The sequence below is a fragment of the Schistocerca serialis genome, chromosome 2, assembly GCF_023864345.2.
Source record: "Schistocerca serialis cubense isolate TAMUIC-IGC-003099 chromosome 2, iqSchSeri2.2, whole genome shotgun sequence".
In the NCBI taxonomy this organism is placed as follows: domain Eukaryota; kingdom Metazoa; phylum Arthropoda; class Insecta; order Orthoptera; family Acrididae; genus Schistocerca; species Schistocerca serialis.
This window is the reverse complement of record NC_064639.1, coordinates 136,792,755-136,820,380: the sequence shown is the minus strand read 5'-3', so window position 1 is coordinate 136,820,380 and position 27,626 is coordinate 136,792,755. Positions and strand designations below refer to the sequence as shown.

The 27,626-nt window shown below is 44.2% G+C and overlaps 2 pseudogenes; one reads left to right on the top strand and one right to left on the bottom strand.

The window, feature by feature from the left end:
• The first annotated feature begins 13,110 nt into the window (after positions 1 to 13,110).
• Positions 13,111 to 26,061, top strand: LOC126455782 (phosphate carrier protein, mitochondrial-like; annotated as a pseudogene).
• Positions 16,242 to 16,358, bottom strand: LOC126458921 (5S ribosomal RNA; annotated as a pseudogene).
• Positions 26,062 to 27,626: the final 1,565 nt, after the last annotated feature.

Below are 27,626 nucleotides of genomic sequence, written 5' to 3'. Positions count from 1 at the left end.
AATGCGCTTGGTGACGATCAGTTTGTCTTTAGGAAAATCAAAGGGACGAGAGAGGCAATTCTGACGTTACGGCTAATAATGGAAGCAAGGCTAAAGAAAAATCAAAACACCTTCATAGGATTTGTCGACCTGGAAAAAGCGTTCGACAATATAAAATGGTGCAAGCTGTTCGAGATTCTGAAAAAAGTAGGGGTAAGCTATAGGGAGAGACGGGTCATATACAATATGTACAACAACCAAGAGGGAATAATAAGAGTGGACGAGCAAGAACGAAGTGCTCGTATTAAGAAGGGTGTAAGACAAGGCTGTAGCCTTTCGCCCCTACTCTTCAATCTGTACATCGAGGATGCAATGATGGAAATAAAAGAAAGGTTCAGCAGTGGAATTAAAATACAAGGTGAAAGGATATCAATGATACGATTCACTGATGACATTGCTATCCTGAGTGAAAGTGAAGAAGAATTAAATGATCTGCTGAACGGAATGAACAGCCTAATGAGTACACAGTATGGTTTGAGAGTAAATCGGAGAAAGACGAAGGTAATGAGAAGTAGTAGAAATGAGAACAGCTTGAAACTTAACATCAGGATTGACGGTCACGAAGTCAATGAAGTTAAGGAATTCTGCTACCTAGGCAGTAAAATAACCAATGACGGACGGAGCAAGGAGGACATCAAAAGCAGACTCGCTATGGCAAAAAAGGCATTTCTGGCTAAGAGAGAAGTCTACTAATATCAAATACCGGCCTTAATTTGAGGAAGAACTTTCTGAGGATGTACGTCTGGAGTACATCATTGTATGGTAGTGAAACATGTACTGTGGGAAAACCGGAACAGAAGAGAATCGAAGCATTTGAGATGTGGTGCTATAGACGAATGTTGAAAATTAGGTGGACTGATAAGGTAAGGAATGAGGAGGTTCTACGCAGAATCGGAGAGGAAAGGAATATGTGGAAAACACCGATAAGGAGAAGGGACAGGATGATAGGACATCTGCTAAGACATGAGGGAATGACTTCCATGGTACTAGAGGGAGCTGTAGAGGGCAAAAACTGTAGAGGAAGACAGATATTGGAATACGTCAAGCAAATAATTGAGGACGCAGGTTTCAAGTGCTACTCTGAGATGAAGAGGTTAGCACAGGAAAGGAATTCGTGGCGGGCCGCATCAAACCAATCAGTAGACTGATGATCAAAAAAAACTGTTGTAATGATGTCTGAACGTCCGTCACTCGTGCAGTCATCATAAATTTACTGCTTTACGGGATGTCCCTTATCACGAACGTAAATTGTTATGGCGCTTCCATTCCAACAGCCCACATTTCTGGAACTATTTGCATTCTTTATGGCGTACCACTGCGAGGGTACTAATTACTCTTTAGGGAGCCGTAACCTAGAGGTCTTTACGCGAACCAGCGGTTACGACCGCAGTGTACACTTCTGAGACGGAAGGCACCCCCTGTGGTACTACCTGCAAATTTAAAGCGCCGGTCGTCACCTGACTCGCATCTGGAAATTCATAAACTGTACATCATTGTATCTGGTTTGCTATTAATACATAACATCAACTGTTACGTCAAGATACTCATACAGCGTGAAAACTTCTTGTATTATTGCCTACTATACAATTTGCAACGTTTCTCTTGAACGGCAGCGTACGAAACGCGACAATAAATTCAAAACTAGTAGCTCAAATCGTGACTCACTTAGAGCCATCATAAAATTTCAAGTATAGAGGGAAGGGTATTTGTTATCCGTAGAGGTTACACGATTTTGTAGCACGTACTAACGCCTGTTGGTCTATAACAGTGAACCTCAACCGTGCTATCAAAGACAGTCGCACTAAACTGAAGAAATCCGTGATTCTCTCATTAGATCGCGTACTCTCAACGATGCCATGAAGGATACAACGCTGCAAATAAAGTTAACTAAGTCACCATCGACCGAACATTCGGAATCATCCGAAAGATATGGATACGGTGTTATGAACTTCTTCTTCCACTACTGCTTCTGTAGAAAGACGGGTATTCCTTCCATGGTTTGTATTTTTTTCCTTCCCTCTCCTTCCTTTCTCTTCTTTTATCAAGCTCTTGAAGGTCTTCTCATGCCTGGTCGCTAATGACTCTCCATTGTTTTCCTATATCCTTCTCTATCCTCGACCTCCGTTGTATTCGTCGGTGTGTATTTTCTTCTCCAATATTTTCCTTCTCTTCCACCTTCATGCCCAATATTGACCAATTCTTTCTGAGTTCAACAACCAAGTGCGTTCCATAAGCAACAGTATCACATGTCCCCAAATCTTGCCCTTTTTCAGTCTGAGAATTATCTTCATGTAGGGGAGAGAGTTGTGCGTAGTGGGTAGTGTACGTAGGAACACACGATGTGTTTTCGTCGGTACATCAGTTTAATGACTGGTTTTAAAACCACACGAAGGAATGAATGTGCAGTATTGACGTTATTATCTACAAATTTAATATTGTTGAAAACGAGGTCGTATTTTGCACAGTATTTGTAATTATTTAGCGTTCTACACTTTGTGCTGTACAGTATACTGAAGTTATTTAGAATACGGAATTTTTTAGTTACAGGACTTTTCTTTGAATAAACAATCTTCTGACTGGCTTAATGCTACCCCCCCCCCCCCCCGCCCCTCCCCCCATGACCTCCTCTCATGTGAGAATCTTTTCAACCTGGAGTGGAAATTGCAACGTACGTCAAAAATTATTTGTTGGACTTATTCCAGTATCTGTCTTTCTCCACAGTTTTTACCCTCTACGATTTCCTCTGGTACCACGGCAGTTATTCCAAAATGTTACACACGTCCTACCATCTTGTCTGTGTTTTACATAGTTCCATTCTTCGCTTCGTCACTCCTTACTTCATCAAACTACACAATGTGATGAAAAGTATCCGGACACCTGTCTGAAAATCACTTACAACCTAGTGGCGCCCTCCATCGGTAATGCTGGAATTCAATACGGTGTTAGATCACTCTTAGCCTTGATGACAGCTTCCACTCTCGCAAGCCTACGTTCGATCAGATGCTGCAAGGATTCTTGGGGAATGGCACCCCATTCTTCACGGAGTGCTGCACTGAGGAGAGGTGTTGATGCCGGTCCGTGAGTCCTGGCACGAAGTCGGAGATCCAAAACATCTCAAACGTGTTCTTTAGGATTCAGATCAGGACTCAGTGCAGGCCAGTCAATTGCAGGCACGTTATTGTCGTGTAACCACTCCGCCACAGGCCGTACATTACGAACAGGTGGTCGATCGTGTTGAAACATGCGGTCGCCATCTTCGAATTGCTATTTAACAGTGGGAAGCAAGAAGGTGCTTAAAACATCAATGTAGGACTGTGCTGTGGCAGTGTCACGTAAAACAACAAGGGGTGCAGGCTCCCTCCATGAAAAACACGACCACACCATACCACCACCGTCTCCGAATTTTACTGTCGGCACTACACACGCTGACAGATTATGTTCACCGGGCATTCGCCATACGCACACCCTACCATCAGATCGCCACATTGTGTACCGTGATTTGTCACTCCACACAACTTTTTACCACTGTTCAGTCGTCCAATGTTTACGCTTCTTACACCAAGCGAGGAGTCGTTTGGCATTGACCGGCGTGATGTGTGGCTTATGAGCAGCCGCTTGACCATGAAACTCAAGTTTTATCACCTCCCGTCTAAGTGTCCTAGTGCTTGCAGTGAATCCTGATGCAGTTAGGAATTCCTGTGGTGATGATCTGGATAGATGTCTCCCCACTACACATTACGACCCTCTTCAACTGTCGGCGGTCTCTGTCAGTCAACAGACGAGCTCGGCTTGTACGCTTTTGTGCTGTACGTGTCCCTTCACGTTTGCACTTTACTATCAAGTCGGTAACTGTGGACCTATTTGATCTTTAGGAGTGTACGGACGTATGACACAAGTGACAGCCAATCAGCTGACTACGTTCGAAGTCCGTGAGCTCCGCGGATTGTCCCGTCCTGCTCTCCCACAATGTCTAATGACTACTGAGGTCGCTAATATGGAGTACCTGGCAGCAGGTGGCACCACAATGCACCTAATATGACAAACGTATGTTTTTGGTGGTGTCCGCATACTTTTCATCACATTTTCAACATTCTTCTGCAGCACTATATCCCAAACGCTTGAATTCCCCTCTGTTCCGGTTTAACTGCAGTCCAAGTTTCACTACCATACAATGCTGTGCTCCTGACATACGTTCTCAGAAATATCTTCCACAAACTAAAGCCTATCTCTGACGCTATTAGACCTCTTTCAGCTAGGAGTGCCTTCTTTGGCTGTGGTAGTCTGTTTCATATGTTCTCCTTGCGTCGTCCGTCACGAGTTACTTTGTTTCCAAGGTTGCAGAATTCCTTAACTTCGTCTACTACGTGACCGCCAATTTTGATATTAGTTTGTTGCTATTATCAGTTGTACTACTTCTAACTACTTTTACATGGTTCCAGTTTACTCTCAGCCCATATTCTGTACTGATAAGTCTGTTCATCCCATTCAAGAGATCCTGTAAATGTTATTCATTTTCCCTGAGCACAGCAATGTCATCAGCGAATCTTATCATTCGTAAACCGAGTTGTCATCTGATGCTTCCTCAGATTTCTTTTCCATTCTTCTGTGTATTGTCTTTGTCAGCAACTTGGGTGCGTGAGCTGTTAAATGGATTGTGCTACAGTTCTCGCACATGTCTGCTCTTGCTATGTTCGGAACTGATTAGATGATACTTTTGAGAAAGTCTGATGCTACCTCTCAGATTTCATTGATTCTTCGCACAAACCTAAATAACGGCCAATGATTTTAATATTCCGATCCAGTGTTATCTATACCTCTTGCCTTATTTAATCTCAAGTCTTCGAAAGCTGCTTTAAATTCTGATTCCAATGCTGGATACCCTATCTCTTTGATATCGACTCCAATTTCTGTATCTATCACATCAACTGAAATTTATTGTGGAACCTCAATGTGACTTTCTGCTCTCCCATTCCTACTACAGAGCCCATGTTCTCGTGAAACTTTTATGCTCTTTCTTCCCTTCAATGTCATTCCAATCCCCCTTCATTATTAGATTTTCATCTCGTTTTACATGCTGAATAACCCGTTTAATGTCCACATATATTTTTTTCTGTCTCTTCATTTTCTGCTTGCGACATCGTCATGTAGTCCTGAACTACTATTGGCGGCGTAGTTTTGCTGTGTTGTGTGATGAGAACAATCTTACCACTGCAATATTCACACTAAATCAGTCTCTGCCGTTACTTTCTATTCGTAACGAATCCTATTCCTGTAATACCATTTTCTGCTGCTTATCGTATTGTGCTATATTCGTCTGATCAGAAATCCTTAACTTCTTTCCTTTCCATATCACTGACCCCCACTATGTCTAGGCTGAGCCTTTACTTTTCTCTTTTCTGATTTTCTAGCTGCCCCATCATGTACAACCTTCAGTCGTCCACCCTCTGACTCGTATCTAACGCCGACAGTTAAGGCATATTTCTCGGTTGTGCACCATCTAGACGCTTGAAACAGGTATTTTACTATGGATCATGTGATACTTGCAAATCAACTGAGTTTCTTTAACAAATAAATTTGTGTTGGTTTCCAATAGCTTCTATTTCGAAATGTACTTACTTACAAATGGTTTTTGACAATATTTCTACTTAATTTGATCTCACTTACTGATTATTGATGTGTAGAAGATTAATACCGTAATGGAGAGACTATTAAATACAGTGTTTTCTCCACTGCAGCGTTTTTAAGTTCCAAAAATACTTGTTCCTAAGAGCATGGTCATGTTGCGTCTTTGAACATGTTGTCACATTTGGAAAATCCTTAATGTTCTGTAGTAGTTTTTGAGATTTCAGGAGTAGTCTGCTGCTGGAAAAAACTGAGTGTCTTAATTTGAAAATGGAATAAGGAAACCTGTAATCTTGTGCCAAGTTGCCACACTTTCTCCTACTATAGTATGCTTCCCTAGATATTTGATATGTCCCACGTCGGTGGGGGGACAGCGAGAAAACAGTCCATATAAGCAATGCAAAAAAGTTATTCAAAAAGAACATAGACAATGACGACTTAGTGTAGTAAGTTATTTACAAAAACTGTTTGGATAGGTTGTGGTAATACCGCTTTTACAAAAGTTCTTGAGTTGGCAGATGGCCCCCAATAACGGACAAATTCTGAGTTCCCTTGAAGCGGAGCAATTTGAACGGAAGTCCTGTGCAACCTTCAGTGTAGAAGTCACCTGCTGGCAATGACTGGTGGCTCTATGTTTAATGTTGACTCACAGTGACGTCGAAGCTTCCGACGGTGTCCTTAGTAAGAGCTCGGACTGATGTGGGCGGCATCTGGCCCAGAGGGTTCGAAGGAAATGGCAGGCCGAGAGCGGCTTGGCACCGGCCTTAAGCCCCTGACGGCGGAAGGATGCAGCTGGATCTTTTTGCGGCCGCAAACCCGCTTCGCCAGTGACCTTTGGTGGCGCCCTCGCTACTACCTTTCGGCTCAGTGAGCACGTGCGGTCTTCTGTCTATCTCTGCTAGTGTGACCCTTGTGGCTTCGACGTTTAGGCCACCCGCATGTCGCTGGTGTGAGAAGTGTTGCTGGTAAAGCTGCGCATAAGTTACATTCTTAGTGTACATCTCTGACCATCTCTTTTATGGCCCAGTATTTTATTCAGTATTTTTCTTTCTCTAGATATTCTGCGCCATCTCTTTCTAGACTCATCGTCTCAGCGAAATACAGTACCACAGTCCTCATCATGCCCTTGTAATGTCTGATCATTGTTTATGTCAGTATACTCTTTTTATTTTATATATCTCTAGTCTTACGGTTGGCTGATCTCATCCTCTTCATCCTCTCTACTATTCCCTCATTGTACTGTCTGTTCTTCTTCCTCTTGTATATTCTCCGAGGTATTTAAATTTGTCAAAAAAAAATGGCTCTGAGCACTATGGGACTTAACATCTGTGGTCATCAGTCCCCTAGAACTTAGAACTACTTATACCTATCTAACCTATGGACATCACACACATCCATGCCCGAGGCAGGATTCGAACCTGCGACCGTAGCGGTCACGCGGTTCCAGACTGAAGTGCCTAGAACCGCACGAAATTTGTCCATCTTACGAACGGTGCCTTATGGTGTTTTCCAATTACGTGTGATATTCATTGTCTTTGTGTTGCTATTGGCTACACACTATTCAAAACCCTTGGCCAATAGGGGAGGCAGGGGGAAAGGGTATTCCAAAATGTGGAACAGTCCCTGCCTGCGGCCGTGGAGCGAGCATAGTGCAGTGGCCTCCTGGCCGTCGCTTATGTAGGCACCAATGACAAATGTCGCTTGGGTTATGAGGCCGCGTTATTTTTGTACTGGCGCCTGGTGGAAGTAGTAAAGAGGTGTTCTCCTGGGGTGCAGGCGGTCCTGACAATTTGCTGCATCGAGCCCAGAATCGACCGGGGTCTTTCGACTTGGAGCCTAGTGGAGGGGCTCAACCAAAACCTCTGTCGCTACCGTGACGTAGATTACTGGATTTCGTTATGCAGCGGAGAATGTAAGAATCCCCATGATAGGTTAGGCGTACACTGCTCAACATAACAGCTACTCACGTAGGACTAAGCGATAGTTTGAGGCCCTCTTCCAAATGTCACCAGTCGATACCCAGGGAGCGTAATATGACCGCGCACAAAAACAAGACATGAAGACACTGAGAATGTCAATATTTTAACCGTAGATTTCCAAGGGAATCGTAACAGAGTCCCTGAATTTAGCGTCCTGCAGGAAAGTTGTCGCGCTCAAATTAAACTCGGAATGGAAAGCTGGACGAAATGTGATGTAGAAAGCGCCGAAGTATTAAACAAGGAACGGAACTCGTACATATGACAAAGACGTGTTAGACGTCATAGAAGGGGGAGTGTTCATAGCAAGCGACCATACAATATCTATCGAGGCTGAAACTGAGTCTGACTGAGAAGTTATTTGGGCGCGAATGACAGGTCAACGTGAATTCAAGTTAATCATTAGACGTTTTCACCAGCCGCCCGATTTCACCGTAACAGGTCTGTATCATTCTAAGAAAGTCTATGCTCAGCCGTACGGGAGTATCCCAATGATGCTGTATCTACGGAAAGCATAATGGGCCGCCTCTGGATTCACTGCAAGAGATACGGACAGACCTTTTTATGCGGTAGTTCTGAATACTTTCTCCGAAATCTATCTTGAGCAGCAGCTACTTCGACGACTTACAATGAAAATATTGTAGACATTGTAGCTACAGACAGGTCTGATCTTATCGAAACTGTCAGCACAGAAACAGAGATTAGCGATCATGGTATTACACCGAAGATGATTACTAAAGTTAATAAATCAACCAAGAAGGACAGGAGAGCATTTTTTCTAGAAAGCAGTTGTTAGTACCCCACATAGGCAATGAATGGACATCATTTAGTTCCAATACGATAGACGTAGAGCAATAGTTGGTGTAGTTTAAACTGGTTGAAAATCGCTCTCTGGAGAAATATGTGCCGAGTAAGTGGATTAAATGGGCAATAGACGCACTGTGATACAAGAACGAAATTCGGAAAAAGCAGGGAAAATAGTGTGTTGCGCCCTCAGTTCAAAAAAAGCTCGCAGAAATGTCGACAGGCAAAAGTTAACAGAGATTCGAATATTTATAAAACTATCGATGGACATAGCATTTAATAAGTTCCACTGTCAGAAGTTAAAGAAAGATTTTGTCGAGAACCCAAAATAATTCTGGTCCTACGTAAAATTGCTAAGATGATCCGTGGCTTCGTCGACCAGTCTGACGTGACATTAGAAGACAGCGAAAATCAAAGCTGAAATTTTAAATTAAGCGTTTAAAAAACATCATTCAGTAGGAGTACAGACATACCATTTAGTATTTTATCCTTCTTTAGCATATGTAGTTGTATATATCGAAGTAATCAGCCACCAGCTGCATAAAATAAATTTAATTTCTTATTGGCTTTAGACACTTAGTAGTACCCGTCTTCAGAAGGTTACAGCTGACGCATTATTTGCCAGTATTGGGAAAGTTTAAGATACTGGCACTTGCAACTGGCTGGAGAGTGATTCTGCCGGCTCCAGAGTACATCTTGTGTAAGGGCCAGTAAGACAGGGTAGTAGAAATTAGGGCTCGCACTGAAGCAATGGATAGTCGATTTTTCCCCGCTCTATTTGCGAGTGGAACAGAAAGGTACTGACTAGAAGTTGTATCTCCGCCGTACGCTGCACCATGAGTACGCAAATAGACGTAGATGAAGAACGCAGACATAAATGCTTTTTTCAGTCAACATATCGGGAAGCAGACGAAAACAACTACAAACTGTTATGGTGACGAGGAACAAATCGTCGGCAATTTGAATGACTGGTGTCCAATGCTAAATGGAAACATATAAATCTCTTCTTTGTATATACAACAGGTTTGTCAGTGAAGTCGATAAGGAACCGGATGGATGGTCTGCGTCTAAAACGTCTAAAATAATTAGAAATCGTTGGTAAAAAACACGAGTCTTCATACTCAGGAGCAACATAATTATAAACAGAGAGCTAAAGAGGCATCACATAGGCCATACATTAGCTAAGCGCCTTGTTAGAGGTTACTTCCTATCACCTGAAGGTTATATTACTTCCTTACTTGACGTTCCGAGCAAGGGTGGCCCAGCGCACGCTAGAGACTTGTTGCAAGCCGCGGAGTGGCGCTACTGTCGCCCGTCTCGACTCGCGGATCGTTCTATGGTAGTACGGACTGCGGTCGATAACTGCAACCCCTAACAAGTGTGGTAGCGAACGTTGATACAACACAAACAGTACACTGTTTCTCGCTTTTCGATTCGCGTCACTAGTTTCATAGTTTACTCACAAATACAGTCGTGCAACGTGAATAAATGTAAGTGAATGAGCTATGCTTCAGTTATAGTGAGACTCAGTAGTCCAATATGCTTCGCGAATTAACTATTACGCGCGATAATATGCAAAATTTGTAAATAGAATTTGATATTTCAGTGCATTGGAGCTTAGAGTTAATTAACGTAGGTAACTGAAAACTCGATTTTAAAATTTGCAGTTATTTTCATCAGAATGGTAAAAAAATTTTCTGATGCTGTTACCTGTCAACAATGCTAAGGATCATTTAGGAGCTGTTTTATAAAAATGAGAAAATTACGCTGCGTGATTTTAGCTGATTGAAATTACAAAGACAGTACGTTGAAGGATAACAGCTTGCGAAAGAATCAGGCTTTAGGCAATTAGAGTCTAAGGTGATAATTGGATTGGACCTCTGTCACCTATTCAGCTGGGTTAGTAACATGGACTAGCCGTTCTCTTTGCTGTTACACTGTAATTGGTATCCCTCATGTCACAATGAGTACCTCATGCATATAATTAATTGGCAGTGCATTTCAAGTACCTCGATCATGCCCGTTATGAATAAACTTAACGTTTTGTTGTGTCGGAAAGAGCAGGCCTCTAAAATTGTTCTGAGATGACTCTCCTTAAGTGAACAGTATAACCTAATATGACACCCGCCCGAAAAATCGTGTTTTTGCGGGCGGCTTTTTGGAACGAACTGGTGCAGTGCACTGCCGTGCCCGAACCGACAATCAGAGAGTTAAAGTTTGTCTCAGCTTCACCCAGTGATTGAAGAAATTGAACATTGCGCGAAGTTACTGAGAACAAAATGAAAATACTTTCATGTCAGTTCATTATTAACATAAGCCACATGATATAAAAATCATTTTTCCCACGCTTCATACGTGAATGGAAGAGGCAAAAACCCTAAAAATCGGACGTACCCTCTGTCATGCGCTTCACAGTGGTTTGCAGAGTACAGATGTAGAGGTAGATGTAGATACTCCCTCGAGCACTTCTAATTTCAGTGAACTATCGACGGGCCCCAATAACATCGAAGTCTGAAATGTTCCGCGTGAACAGTTTACACATTTTTGTCTTCGGTATTAACAACCGCTTCAGCTGTATTTGGTCCTTTATTACTGTATCACTACCGGTTTCGTGGCGCTAAAAGCCACGTCTTCAAGTCAACATGTGATTAAAACATTAGAGCGGAAAAGCTCGGAATCTCTTTTCAAATGGTTCAAATGGCTCTGAGCACTATGGGACTTAGCATCTGTGGTCATCAGTCCCCTAGAACTTTGAACTACTTAAACCTAACTAACCTAAGGACATCACACACATCCATGCCCGAGACAGGATTCGAACCTGCGACCGTAGCAGTCGCACGGTTCCGGACTGCGCGCCTAGAACCGCGAGACCACCGCGGCCGGCTATCAAATAATAACACCCTCGTTCGTAATTGGGAATTGAAAAGCGTCTATTTTCACCTATAAAAACACTCTGTAATGGTATACCGAACAAGCAATACGGAACAAGCAACTAAGCCTTCAAGCCATACTCAAATAGAAATGCTATCAACATCTAAAAAACTATTCAGTTAAACGCAAAGTACAAAAGAGGAACACATTTTTTGGTTTTATTTGGGATTACAATGCATCATGTTATTGCCCACTCTTTTAGCTACAAAATCCAATTTTTCAACAATAATCTCCGTTCAATACGACGGCCGTACGCCACTTTACTGAGAATGCCCGTACACCACTCTAAGGAGCGACGTCGGAGTCAAAGACGTCTTGATTTATCAATCCCATCATCCACGTACTGCTTCTCGCGGAATCCATCCTTCATTGGACCAAACCCATGGAAGTCGAAAGGTGCGAGGTCCCGGCTGTAGGGTGGATAAGGAAGAACAGTCCAATGAAGTTTTGTGTATGCCTCTCGAGTGTGCATATTTATTCTAGGCCCTGCGTTGTCATGGAGAAGGAGAAATTCGTTTGAGTCCTGTGACGACGAACACGTCGTTTCTTCAGTTTCCTGCGAGTAGCACAATACATTTTGCAGGACTCACAGCTGTGTGCAGCCGACCATCAAGCGGGAGGTCGGACAGGTTTGCACGATCTTGTTGCGATGATGACAGACGCCTCCCCCAACGAGTCACCGTTGTTTTGTACTCTAGCAGGTCTTGGAGACACTCTGCAAGAGCCTGTCCGTGTTTGCGATGCTCTGAGTTTCCAAAAAAGAAACTCAATAACAGTTCTTTGCTTGGAACGAAAATACATTACAGACGTCATTTTGAAGGCTACGCATACCGCTGCCACCTATCGGAACTTCATGAAAATATGCAGGAATATTCCACCATGTCGAACAACAAATTGCACATTTTTTTCAACCAAAATAGGCAGAGAAGAGAAAATCTTGCACTACTTATTCAACGGCCCTGATAAATACAGAATGGTAACAGCAACGGGGGGTTTCCAAAAATACTTTTAACAAGCTACATATCAACAATAAAATTAACAGCAGTTTTCAAAGAAGTGCTCACAATAGAATATGTACGGGCTAATTTTCCAGAATTCTAAAGCTAATAAACGCTATGACGGAAAAAGGAGATAAAATTTCAGATACGGTTTGAGATAATTACGCATAAAATCATGATACGTGGATCATAGCAAATAGAAGTATAATCCACCGACCTGACTGGGGTTTTAAACAAGATGATGTTAAGGAACAAGCTACTAAATAAGATTAAAAATTTTTACATAATAAAAAATTGTGGATGATGCAAAATAAATTACGCCATGAAGGGAAATGACGAGTAACCCGACAGTTGCAATTAATCCAAATTGCCGATTACCATCGCAGTCCGGTCCCTTCAATCTCACAAACCAACCACAAACCAACCAATCCAAATTACGATGAAATGATGATATACTTCCTTCAAATATTAACAATAAAAACAGTAAAAGAGATGTACGTAGACCATTCAGCATAAGATAATGCTGCCACTTTAAATTCGGCCCCAATCAATGACAAGTCGTCAGTGTTATAAGTGAACAATTCACTGTTCTCATTTTGTAGAGTTTATTATTCTAGTTACATAAAAGATGAAAGAATATAAATCAGGAGTTGTCAGCTTAAAACAAAAGTCGTCAGCGTTATAAGTGAACAATTCATTGTTCTCATTTTGTAGAGTTTATAATTCTAGTTACATAAAAGATGAAAGAATATAAATCAGGAGTTGTCAGCTTAAAACAGGTATTATCCCTTTCGCTCATTAATAATGTGTACATGCAGGAGACGACATTCGAGGTAGCCTACAGATTCTGTTTGATACAAGTTATGTCTTCCCAGAACGTTTGATTCGGATACACGTGAAATTCTTTCCCGAATTATCCAATACATTTCCGTTGATGGTGGACAGTGAATACTTTGTAACGGCACAAACCCAATTCGTTATCGTCTAATCATGCTAAACAACATTGCCAATTGAAGACAAAGTCTGTAAACGAGTCTACAGTCATGTTATGACACTCTATTTGTAAAGATCCGTTTCGAACACACAAATTTTACAATTTACAATTACCGGTTTCGGCTACTGCCATCTTCAGATCATAAAAAATTCTGAAATACGTAGCTACCTACTAAGTGCTCACTTACTATGCACTTACATTCGATGGTTGTCCATACAGTAATGCACCGCATTTTTTCCTTCAACAGTTCTTTATTGAACATAATGTGAATTAAACACACACGAAAGAATGGTGTTTAATCTACACACTCTATTTTTCCATGTAATCACCATCCTGTTCTACGGCCTTCCTCCAGCGCCAAACAAGGGCGTGTACGCTCTGTCGGTACCAATCCTTGTCCTGGTGGCGACGCCAGTGCTTCACTCGTAAAATTTTATCGTCTTAAAAATATCTTCCACGAATGGCATCCTTTAATGACGAATGACAACATCAGCTCGCTGCAACGTGTCTCGTGTGACAGCCGTGGGTGGTCTCCCCAAACGCTACAAATCGTAGAGTTCCGCCTTCTGATGACCGCAGTCTCCGTGTCCAGCGAATAATTGTACTTGTGCCCACAGCAGATGCTCCATAGACTTTGCACCAGCATTTGCGAATATTTCCCAAAGTTTCTTTTTTCTACGGTGAGAAATTCAATGACAACACGTTGCTTGTAACGTACGTCACCTATAGACGCCGTTTTGAAACTGTTCTGCAGCTACGCTATCTGTAGGAAGTGGCGGAAATTTTGTGCGCTCGCTCAGGAGACTTCAAATATCATATACGTAACGTTTCGCATTCGTAGGATTGTTTTCGGCAGAGAAAAAAAAATGCAGTGCAATACTTTCTGAGCAACCTTCGTATATAGATATTGACGTTGATATTTACATCAGAATACTTTATGATCCGAAGATGGCCGTAACCGAAACCGTTAATTGTGAATTGTGAAACTGGTGTAATCAAGACGGACGTTAACAAATAAATGACATTACTCCCACTCTCCATGCGACATCCGTATAGATGGGTAAGCAAGAGTGCCCACACAACGCAAATTACAAAGTTTACAACTGAACTGACTCGTTCGACGATATCAGTATTATAACGGAATGGTATATCTTTAATGTGCTGGTGGTTTGTGTATTACATTTCAACTAACATGAGTGTGAAGCATAATAAATAAGCTGCCATAGCCTAATAAATTGTACGGATACCAGTAAAATTCGACCCCCAGTGTTTAAAGAACCGAACTCTCTTGTATTAAACACCTTACCTCCAGAACTATGTGCCATACAGTGATATAATTTTGTGAGAAAATTCAATGCTATTTGTGGATGCTGCCTGCCATATGTGTTGCGAGTAGAACAAATAAATAAATTAAAACGTCATGCCTAATGCGACAGTTTTACTGCATGAACAGCGAAAATATGATAAGCTATATATTTTTTCCTTTTATCATTTTGCGTGGGAAGTAAGAGACAGAAGTTTTCGAACGGGTCTCAAATTATGGATAAAGTTTCCTGGAAGTTGCTAAGTGCGCTCATTCTCAAACACATGACACATGTAGCGAGAGTAATTGGGGCACCGTGACTTACGCTTCCTCTACGCCTAAACGTAGATTCTAAACACTAATACTTCACTTATTGTGTTAAACAAAACGAGTGGCTTATGACAAGATTTTGAATTTTTAAATCCAATCAATAACTGTATGAAATAATGGAAATTAAAGAGCGTATCCGCATAATTACAGGCCAATATCCCTGACTTCGGTGTGCTGCAGAACCATTGAACGTATTCTCAGTTCGAATATAATATATTTTCTTGATACTGAGAAGCTCATGACTACGAATCAGCGTGGTTTTGGAAAACGTCGCTCGTGCGAAACTCAGCGTGACCTTGTCTGACATGATATACTGCGAACTGTGGGTAAAGGGCAACAGGCAGATTCCATATTTCTAGATTCCGGGAAGTATTTGACACGCTGCCCCACTGCAGGGTGTTAACGAATCTACGAGCGTATTGAAAGAGTTCACTGATATGTGAGTGGCTCTAAGACTCCTAAGGTAATAGAATCCAGTTTGTTGTTGTCGACGGCGAGTGATCATTACAAAGGAGGATATGGTCAGGAGTGCCCCAGGGAAGTGTGATAGCACCGCTGTTGTTCTCTGAATACAGAAATGATTTGGCCGACAGGGAGAGCAGGAATCTGCGGTTGTTTTCTGATGATGCTGTGATGAACGGAAAGATGCCGACGTTGAGTAGCTGTAGGAAGATACAAGACGACTTAGATAAAATTTCCAGTTGGTGCTATGAACGGCAGCTAGCTCTAAATCTGAAAGAAATGTAAGTTAATGAGGATGAATAGGAAGAACAAATCTGTAATGTTCGGTTACAGTATTACTAGTCTCCTGTTTGACACAGTCAAGTTGTTTACATATCTGGGCGTAACGTTGCAAAGCGACAGGAAATAGAAATAACATATGAGAACTGTGGTAGGGAAGGCGAATGGTCGACCTCGGTTTATTGGGAGAATTTTAGGAAAGTGAGGCTCACCTGTAAAGGAGACCGCATACAGGACTTTAGTGTGACCTATACTTGAGCACTGCTCTCGAGTTTGGGATCCGCACCAGATCGAACTGAGCACTTCGTGTCTTCAGGCTACAAGTGGCCCACCGGGACCATCCGACCGCCGTATCATCCTCAGATGAGGATGCGGATAAGAGGGGCGTGTGGTCAGCACACCGCTCTCCCGGTCGTTGTGATGGTTTTCTCTGACCGGAGCCGCTACTATTCGGTCGAGTAGTTCCTCGATTGGCATCACGAGGCTGAGTGCACCCCGAAAAATGGCAACAGCGCATGGCGGCTGGATGGTCACCCATCCAAGTGCCCACCACGCCCGACAGCGCTTAACTTCGGTGATCTCACGGGAACCGGTGTATCCACTGCGGCACGGCCGTTGCCCAGATCGAACTGAAGGAAGATGCAATTCAGAAGCGGGCTGCTACATTTGTTGCCGGTATGTTTGAACAAAACTTAAGTCTTACGGAGATGCTTCACGAACTCAAATGGGAATCCCTGGAGGGAAGGCGACGTTCTTTTCGGGGAACACTATTGAGAAAATTTAGAGAACCGGCATTTGAAGCTGACGGCTGAATGACTCTTCCGCCGCCAACATACATTGCGCGTAAGGGCCAGGAAGATAAGACACGAGAAATTAGGGCTCATACGGAAGCATATAGACAGACGTTTCTCCATCGCTCTTTTTGGGAGTAGAACAGGAAAGGAAATGACTAACAGCGGTACAGGGTACCCGCTGCCACGCACCGTACTGTGGCTTGCGGAGTGTCTATGTAGATGTAGATGCAGATGTAGAAATAAAAATTTTGTTCTTCCTGACAGCTGTTAGATAGGCTACTTGCAACTGGTATTTGTCCTGGGTTAGCTGATTAGTAACACAAATCTTGAAAAATGTCACCCAAAATAGGAACCCTACGGATGGTGTACGGTAATACTTTTGCATGTTGCTTCTTTTTCCTGGTGAGTAAACGAGAAGCCTTTTTTTGTGGTGAGAGTTAGGGAGTTTAATTCGCAATCTGTGTGTATTTTTCGGTACGGTAAGCAGATATTGTATACTTTCAGTATACAAAAAAACTATAATTTAAATTTAAAAGTTTTACTCTACAAGCTAGCTTGCAATTAAAGGAGTGCACGTCAGTTATTGTCTTTTCTGTTATTGTTTTCACTGACGCCAAAAAACTGCTGTTGTACGTAGTAACAGACAGACGATCCAAAAGAAAGGCGCGAGTGGCATTTGGCCTTGAGCGATGGAAAATTAAAATTCAGGGAAGCGATCCAGAGACAGTATAATTTTGCGGCATAGGTGATGTTATAAAGAAAGTCTCTTTGACCTATAGCAAAGTATTTTCATGCGTTTCAATGTATATAGGGGTTGCGAGCAACGATAAAACACTCTTTTTAGTCAGGATTTCTAGGGGTAAAATCAAAGCATAATTTATGTGCTTTGTAATCTTCTGATATGTTCTATAGTGCAATATATTGTACATTATTGAAAAAGGTTAAATTTATTCTCCAGAATGCAACCGGCTATTTTGGATGATTCCGTTTGTAGACTTTGAAGATAATGTTTTCTTAAGGTAACGAGTAATTACAGGATTTTGGTTTTACCGTAAATGTTCTGGTAGAACAGTTTCTAAAGCGCTGTTGTTTGAAAGGTGCTTTTTTTATGGAGTGTCTGTCAAGTGTATACAATTAATTTGTCGGAGCAGCACATTAATCCACGTGGGGCAAATACCAGTGTAGCTAGTCATAATTTTACACTGAAGTAGAGAGAGAACCGAACTTCACGAGATGTGTCTGGAAATATAACCCATATTCTAGTAGTGGTGGTATAATATTCTTTCTGTAATTTGAATATTTGAGGGCGTAGTTGCCTCTAAGCTTGCGACGCTGAAGGTTGAATCAAATTTGAACTTTACTTTTTTCTAAAAAGTTTGCAGAGAGAAGATTGCATCTCTTTTTAGCCACCACATAGACAGGACGATAAAGAGAGTTATTACTCTTGAGACAAACATCAGAACATGTCTTTAATTACGCTGAACATGTCGCGAGAGTCTCAGCTTCATTGATGATTTCAGGTTGATTGACTGATGATTGATTCAATGATGATTTTTGTCTCGGATACAGGTCTGTTGGCCACTAGCATCCTGGAAACCGAATTGTTGATTTCATTTATTTACAAAAGTACTTCGTTCGCTTCATTGACGCAGTTCGTGTACAAAGCTTCTTGCGACGGCGGTTTTGGGGCGAAAGTGAGGGGAATCAAAGCCGTCTTTTATTATCACGATGACGCCAGCAGCGGAGTCGATGGCACACACACACACACACACACACACACAGACACACCCACACACACATACAGGCGCGCGTCATGGGAAGGGACCTGGCGCCAGCCATAAATCGCAGAGCTGCGCCCGCTGGCCTCAGGGTCTTTTGTGGAAACGAAAAAAGATGAGAAGGGGTGAGGCGGCGGTAAAAATACGCACCCACGTGGGTGCCGGGCGTGTGATCCCTTCATCCGGTCCGTCGGGCACGCCGCACGGTCACAGCGCGTGACGTCACCAACGGCGCCGCCGTCGACGTCGTCGCCTACAGGGCATCGGACAGACCGCAGGGGAACGCGCTCATTAAGAGCGAAGGGCTGCAGGCGCCAGTCCTCCACACGCTAGTTGTCAATGACCCTCTACACGCAAGAACCGGTTCGTGCAGACGTGGATGAACCTATCATTACTGCGTTCCCTAATCATTTTAATGAGTTCACGGCGGTTCTACTGTGTGATATTAGAAAGTCGTTTTCTGGGCCGCTAGGTGAACTATAGTCTACGACGCAGCGGCAGATTCACTCTGTTTACTTCATAGTAACAGAAATACGGAAAAGCAAATACATTGTAAACGAAATCTACCAAATTTCGGTTACACGATAAACCACGCAAAACTAAAGGCTGCGTCCACTAAATACCTAGGGATTACTGTTACCACGCTTGTCCACCCTCTTCTGGAGTACTGCTGAGCAGTGTGGGATCCGCATCAAATGGAACTAACGACATCGAAAAAGTTCAAGGAAGGGCAGCTTGTTTCGTATTGTCACGAAGCAGGGCAGAGAGTGCCACGGACATGATACGTGAATGGGGTGAGAATCATTAAAGCAAAGTCGTTTTTCGTTGCGACACGATCTTCCCGTGAAATTTCAGTCACCAACTTTCTCCTCCGACTGCGAAAACATTCTGTTGGAGGCCACCAACGTAGGGAGAAATGATCATCATGATCAAATAAGAGAAATCAGATCTCGCACAAAAAGATTTAAGTGCTCGTTTTCCCCGATCGCCGTTGGAGAGTGGAAAAGTAGAGAACTGCCTTGAAAGTATTCGATGAATTCCAGGCACTTAAGCGTGAACTTCAGAGTAATCATGTAGATATAGATGTAGTATTGTTTCAAGTAGCTAGTACCGAACAATAGTGCTCTATGCGAGAAAATTGGCACTCAAGTGAGTGCCATATTAATACAGCAATACAGACAGCTCTTAGTTCTTACGTCTGCTGTAAATGACATTTCACTCATGGAAACTGTGAAACTATTCTATGTCTGATATAGCTGAATTATCTCCCAGAAAGAGTGGAAATGCATGCCTCCGTAATTGAGTGATCAGATGCAGTGATAGTCGGGACAGAGGGATCAGGACAAGTACCTTAGGTTTCAAGGGGTACTATTGTGGTGTCACCGCCAGACACCACACTTGCTAGGTGGTAGCCTTTAAATCGGCCGCGGTCCGTTAGTAATACGTAGGACCCGCCTGTCACCACTGTGATTGCAGACCGAGCGCCGCCACACGGCAGGTCTAGAGAGACTTACTAGCACTCGCCCCAGTTGTACAGCCGACGTTCATAGCAATGGTTCACTGACAATTACTCTCTCATTTGCCGAGACGATAGTTAGCCTAGCCTTCAGCTACGTCATTTGCTATGAACTAGCAAGGCGCCATAGCATTTGATAATTAATATTGTGAAGCATGTACAGTAACGAGAGATGTTCTACAATTGTGGATTAAAGTTAAAGTTAAGTATTACATCCACTACGTACTATATTTGCTACTATTAACTCCCTTAACTGTTCCAGACCTCACGCCAGTCTGGGTGAGCTTAAACGCGTGCCTTTTGGCTTCCTCTCATAGTGACTTGGCTGTCTTGCCAAGTCACAACATTTTGGCAACAAGGATTTAGCGTTTGTATTGCCCTAATTTACTTGTGTCATGGCTTCGCCACAATCTCCAGATGTACTGTCCGAATTTTATCGCTTGCAGAATCAGCAGACGCAGGCCTTATTGGATGCCCTTGCACAGCTCGTCCAGGGTCAACGTGCAATGCAAAACGATGCGGCAGCCGCCGCTTCACCGCTACCGCGGCCACAACACGCAGTTGCACCACCTTTTCGTCATTTTGATGCTGCACTGGAAAGCTGGACGGAGTGGTCACGCCAATTTGGATTCCATCTCGCCGCCTACAGAATTCAAGGTAACGAGCGGCAGCCTTTTTTGTTAGCATCCGTCGGGGTGCACACGTACCGCGTGATAGTGAAATTGTTTCCCTGACGCGACGTAGCAACTCAGTCCTACGCCGAAATTTTGTCTGCATTAGATGCATATTTCAAGGAATCAGTCAATGTACGTTGTAGTTGCCAAACGGTATACGTTCTTTCGTACAAAACGTACGGCCGGTCAAACTAATCGGGAGTGGGTTGCAACTTTGCAAGGCCTTACTAGGGATTGTGCTTTTGAGTGTGAATGTGGACTCCCTTATTCAGATACTATGGTGCGTGATGCAATTGAACAGAACATTTCTGATGTTCGTATCAGGGAACAGATTTTGAAACTAGTCAATCCCTCCCTTCAACAAGTGATGGACATATTGGATAGGCAGGACACACTTGACTTTGCTCAGGAATCATTTGAAACTTCGCCAGCTGTGTGTCACATTAACCAGCCCGCCAGGCGAGCTGCTCGGAACAGTAAACAGACCCTCGCGCACCCCCGCGCAGCTGCCGCCGAGCTCTTCGCTAAGTGTGCCGCGCAAGCAGGCAAATGCAGTGCTACAATCATATCCGCGGTGTGCTACTAGACATTCGCGTGAGAATTGCCCGTCACGCCAAGCTATTTGCTTTTTCTGTAATAAAGAAGGACATGTTCAAAGTGTTTGCCAGATAAAGCTCTGGTCGGACACTAAAAACCATTCCAGGACCTTTGCTTCGCGCCGGAATTGGAATCGAACCAAGAATACTCAGGCTCGTGAACCTTCGCCCATGGACATTCATGTAGTTAATTCCACTCCGCCCAGTGCCAATCTCTCTAATAGTGACTGTGTTCGTCCCACAAATAGTGTGCATCGATGTCGCAGGAAATCACGTCAAGTAGCAAGTGATTCTGTACCAGTGTCTGTTCACGTTGCACGAGACAGTCGCTCTTGTCGTCAGCAGGACACTAAACTATTTGTAGACTTGGTCATAAATGGTAACGTGACCCCATTCCAGCTCGATACCGGAGCTGCAGTTTCTCTGATCAATCACGTCACGTACAAACAACTGAGCACACCTCCCTTGCGTGCCGCAAATGTTACGTTAACTAGCTATTTCGGTCAGAATATCCCTGTGTTAGGACAGTGCAGCCTTCATGCAACATACATGGGACAAACAAAACTTGTGACATTGTACGTCCTTCGTTCTTCTTCTGCAGTGAACTTGTTTGGTTTAGATTTATTTCAGTTGTTTAACTCGTCTATAGTCAATTAGGTCCTCTCAGTGAACCAGACTGTGCCTTCAGCCAGTGTTTCTCGTCTATGTGAAGAATTTGCAGACATTTTTGCACCGGGCCTAGGTTGCGCTACGAACTATAAAGCACATTTGGAGCTGAAAGTCAACGCGCAACCGAAATTTTTCAGAGCGCGCAATGTTCCCCACGCATTGCTTGATGAGGTCGCACGAACATTACACGATTTGGAATCACAAGGTGTAATTGAACGTGTGCTGGCTTCTCTCTGGGCTTCACCATTAGTAATTTTGCCGAAACCTTCCGGAAAATTGAGACTTTGTGTGGACTTCAAAGCTACAGAGAATCCACAACTAGTGATTGCAACTTTTCCTTTACCCCGCTCGGAAGATCTTTTTGACAAACTGTGCCCGGGTAAATATTTTTCGAAGTTGGACCTAGCAGATGCGTACTTGCAAATACCAGTGGACGACGAATCCCAGCGCGTCTTGGTGGTTAACACGCATCTTGGTTTGTGTCGGTTTAAAAGACTGCCATTTGGGTGTGCATCCGCTCCTGCATTGTTTCAGCAATATCTGCAAGCTGTTTGTGCGTCGGTCCCTACTGCAGCAAACTATCTGGACGATATTGTTATCTCCGGAAAGACGGAAGAAGAACATTTAGCCAATCTCAGAACGTTATTTCAGGTCTTGCGACAAAATGGTCTTCGCTTGCGGAAGAACAAATGTGTGTTTTTTGCTCGTGATTTACCATATCTGGGACACGTAATCAATGCCCAAGGCATACATCCCAGTCCAGAGCGCCTCCGTGCCATACAAGACTTGCCTTCGCCGCAGAATTTGAAGCAGCTACAGAGTGTGCTGGGAAAAATTAATTATTACCACAGATATGTACCACATGCCTCTTCCATTTCAGCTCCGCTTCATCGCTTACGCCGTAAAGGTTCGTCTGCGCGACGGAATGCGAACGCGCCTTTCGCCAGTTGAAATCGGCGTTGCTTTCTAATACTTTCCTTACGCCATTCGATCCCCAGAAACCCGTTTTGTTGATGGTAGATGCATCGGATTTCGTGATCGGTGCTGTGCTTGCGCACAAAGATGGATCGCACGATCGCCCTATTGCCTTTGCGTCCAAATTGCTCTCGTCTGCGCAAAGAAATTATTCACAGATCGAGAAAGAAGCTTTGGCCCTCGTATTTGGTGTCACAAAGTTTCATGATTTCTTGTATGGTCATCACTTTACCATCATCATAGACCACAAACCTTTGACATCGCTTTTTCATCCGAACTAGCCTGTACCTCCACGTACAGCGCAGAAATTCATTCATTTTCCTCTCGCAGTACCTCTACGATATCTTGTATCGGTCCACTGCTAACCACGGAAACGCCGATGCGTTGTCCCGTTTGCCTGTTGCTGAGGATAGAGCATTCGATTCTTTCGAACTTGCTTGCCTGTTCATTGATTCGGAAACCGATGACGTGGTCGAATCGTTTCCGATTGATTTTCGTCGTGTAGCTACAGCCACAGCTGCTGACCCTGTCCTGGCTACCGTTTTGCGTTTTGTTGCTACGCATTGGCCCTTGTCAAAGTCACGGATCGAGGATCCGTTGGTTCGCCGATTTTTTGCTCACAAGGAGAGACTTTTTGTACGATGTGGTGTTTTGCTGTTGCGTTCTGATAATGATCAGTCCAGGGTCGTGGTCCCACGTTCGTTACAGTCCACTGTCTTACGGCTTCTCCACCGAGGGCTTTGGGATATAGTGCGAACGAAACAAATTGCTCGTCAGCACTGTACTTGGTTCGGAATCGATGCTGCGATTACGAAAATGTGCTCTTCTTGCATGGCGTGTGCCGAACAACAATCCGCACCGCCGCGGAAATTCTTTGCATAGCCGAAAGCCACTTCCCCTTGGCAACGCTTAAACATCGATTTTGCTGGTCCATTCTGGAATGCTAGATGGTTGGTTCTGGTCGATTCATTCAGTAATTTTCCTTTTGTTGTCCAGATGTCTTCCACGACGTCATCTGCTACCATCCAAGCGTTATCCGCTATCTTTTGTATTGAAGGTCTTCCACAGACTATTGTTTCCGACAATGTCCCACAATTCATGTCCGCAGAATTTCAGTCATTCTGCAAGGCCAATGGTATTCAACATCTGATATCCGCGCTGTTTTCGCCTCAGTCAAACGGTGCCGCTGAACGATTGGTCCGGACTTTCAAGTCACGGATGTTGAAGCTGCAAGAGTCGCATTCTCAGGAGGACGCGTTATTGCTCTTCTTGTTCTCGTATCGCTCTCAGCCCCGAGATGGTCGCTCGCCGGCTGAGTTGCTCCACGGTCGTCCTCATCGAACCTTGATGTCTTTGCTGCATCCGCCGCATCAAGTTCCTGTGCAGCGGCAGACGCCTGCTTTTGCTACAGGCGACGTTGTATACTATCGCAACTATCGAGGTTCACAGCGTTGGCTCGCAGGGCGCATTCTTCGCTGCCTCGGCCGCGCTATGTATCTGCTTTTGGGGGCCTCTGGTGAGGTCCGTCGGCATCTCAATCAGCTGCGCCTCTGTCGTCGCACGGGTTCTGCCGCTCCCCGTCTGCTTTCAGCGACGGTGCCGTCCGGTCAGCGCCCTGGGGACCCATCTACTGGCTCGCCTCATCCCCAGGTGTTACCGACGCTGCCTTCCATTTTGCCCCATGGCGACGCGCCGCCGCCGCCGCCGCCTGTTCTCCCGCCGGCGACGCCCGCAAGGACGCTTCGCTGCAGCCGCCAAGCGCCTCCCTGGGTCACGCGCCGCCGCTCGCTTCCCGTGACCAGCTGTCCTCCGACATGGAACTCTTGCCCGCTCCGGACCAGAAGTCATCTTCGCCCGTCGGCTGCCCCGTCCCAATGGAGGTCGAATCTTCGGCCCCTCCGGTCTCTTGAAGGGTGCATACACCGCATGTTGGCGTGCACTCTGGACTAGGTTTTCAGGCGTTTCCTAGCTCCCCTCGGACCGAATGGCCGGGTGCGGGTGGTACAGCTTCGCCTGTTGTTAGGCTCCCCACCTCGTCGCATACGTCAACATGGGGTCCTCCCCACGGCGGGCGGAAGCCTTATAACACAACCGTACGCCGATTTGCGGGGGAGGAATGTGGTGTCACCGCCAGACACCACACTTGCTAGGTGGTAGCCTTTAAATCGGCCGCGGTCCGTTAGTAATACGTAGGACCCGCGTGTCGCCACTGTCAGTGATTGCAGACCGAGCGCCACCACACGGCAGGTCTAGAGAGACGTACTAGCACTCGCCCCAGTTGTACAGCCGACGTTCATAGCAATGGTTCACTGACAATTACGCTCTCATTTGCCGAGACGATAGTTAGCCTAGCCTTCAGCTACGTCATTTGCTACGACCTAGCAAGGCGCCATAGCATTTGATAATTGATATTGTGAAGCATGTACAGTAACGAGAGATGTTCTACAATTGTGGATTAAAGTTAAAGTTAAGTATTACATCCACTACGTACTTTATTTGCTACTATTAATTCCCTTAACTGTTCCAGACCTCACGCCAGTCTGCGTGAGCTTAAACGCGTGCCTTTCGGCTTCCTCTCATAGTGACTCGGCTGTGTTGCCGAGTCACAACAACTATATTCCAAATTATGTTTAAATTTTTGCTACTAGCTGTGGATGAAAATCCCTTTGGGTTTCCTTTAGGAAGTGTGTCGTGCGCTATACCGTTGGCGTGAAACCTGGAAGGAAGACTGCTGCGACGTCTACAGAATTCCCTGTTTGTGTGTCGTGTTAATTTCGTTCTCCAAAATATTTTGCATTGGGCTTGGTGGACTCACACACAAAATGGTGGCTCCACTTCATCTGGTTAAATGTATTATTCAGGTTGACTTCGCGAAATATAAATCTATCGACCATTAACAGTCTCTATGTGGTGCTGAAAGAGAATGGAAAGCGAGGCTTGGCTAAAGGATAGACACCAACATTTATTGGATGTTCGACCCGAGGTCATTGTAAATTTAGCTTCTATGACGTTTTCGAAGTTTTGTACTCAGAAATTTTAGAAGAGAGGAAATATGTTTGTGGCGTACATCACTTTGCCTTATTGCATCAGATTCTGCACATGTTTCTGCCGATAGCGCTCTGAGCCCAGTGGATGCTGTAAAGGTTAGGATTCAAATTTATCCACAATTTTATCAACTTTGAGACAAATTATGCCTGTAATGTACAGAGAGGAAAGTTTAAACAGCTTCTACAAAATTATCTTCCCGCTGTGTCGAGGAGACAGATTCTTTACACTATGATGATGTTTACCTCTTTCGAAAGAGCAACTGAAGCTTTGTGAGCCGTGGTGGTGTCAATTTATTTTCTCTCTCTGTCTTCCCGGTGCCTTCTTTCACTGGCCCCCCGATAGGCGGCGCGAATTTAACTTGCAATTTTCGTAGATGATCTCTGTCTCAGAGAATCTGAAACAGGACAGCAATGGGTCGTGAGATGAGAAAGGGTAGCAGGGGCACATTGTAAGGGTAACAGGCGTGGATTTTCGCGCGCCACGGTTCCTTCGGCCGTTAGTTCTGTTTCTGCCGAGATCGACTTGTCGCCCGTTTGGGTAGTAGTAATCACATTGCTGTCCTCCTACGGCCTTCAGTGGATTTGCACTTCCCTGTTTATTCACGCTGTGCGAGCATAGACGCTTGCAGTTTTTCCCGCATCGTTTCCACGCGTGCAGGAACCATTACTGGAAAATTTTGCGATCAGTACCGCCCGCGCTCTGATATCTGTGCCCCTGCTGTTGGTGCCACGTGAAGCACTGGAATATTCTAATTTATCGTGATTAATCTTGGCCGCAACCATGTTGTATCCTTGCATTGGTATAAATTTTGGGTGTAAATTAGTGACTGTTCAAAAATGGTTCAAATGGCTCTGAGCACTATGGGACTTAACATCTGAGATCATCAGTCCCCTAGAACTACTTAAACCTAACTAACCTAAGAACATCACACACATCCATGCCCTAGGCAGGATTCGAACCTGCGACCGTAGCAGTCTCGCGGTTCCGGACTGAAGCGTCTAGAACCGCTCGGCCACCGAGGCCGGCATTAGTGACTGTCCCTGCACTGGCGATAAAGTGTGCTTCTAAGACCTTTACTTGGTGTGGATTACCAAAGCCGTAAGCTGTGCAGCACATTCAGATTCATTGGTTTACTAGTGGAACTTAGTTTGCGCCTCGTGTGGATGGCAGTTCGCTGTTTGAGCTCTAGTGTTCAATGAAGTTCTTTATTCAGTTTTATTAACTTAGTCATGAGCCGTGTGGTATAATTCCTGTTCACTGACTTTGAGATTTTTCTGCATTATGTAAAGTTTGTAATTTTACCTTTTAATTATTTTACGGGGAATTCCCTGTACTAATAATTGTGTTTTGAAACTAGGTTGTAGATAATTGTCATGCCTGAGAACTGATACAAGGAAACACTGTTTGTAATGCCTAGTCACTAAGTATTCCTTTTAAGGGGTAAGCTCGTCGTTTAGTTGTTCTGTTTGATTCAAATAGGCACTTGGCCGTGCGATTTCGGTGGAACGTTTACCTGAATTGTTTTGTGAGACGTTAGTTATCTTATTTTTACACTCCGTTACGAGTGATTTAAATTCTACCTCCTTTATTCAGTTTTTGGGAGTACTTTTTGCTACCTTTCGATGGATTTTTGGGCTTATAGCCGTGATCTCTTAAGAAGCTGGCGATTGTGGTTTCTGTAATTTGTATTTCTGTAGCCTACACCTCACCTATGGTGTTTGATACCAATGCCTCTTTGGCTTGTGAAATGCGAGCCCGACATTACCACGGCTGCCGGCCGCGAGTGCGTGTTGCTGTTGTACCATTGCACGTGTCTTTCGGCTGTGTTTGAGGCTTGT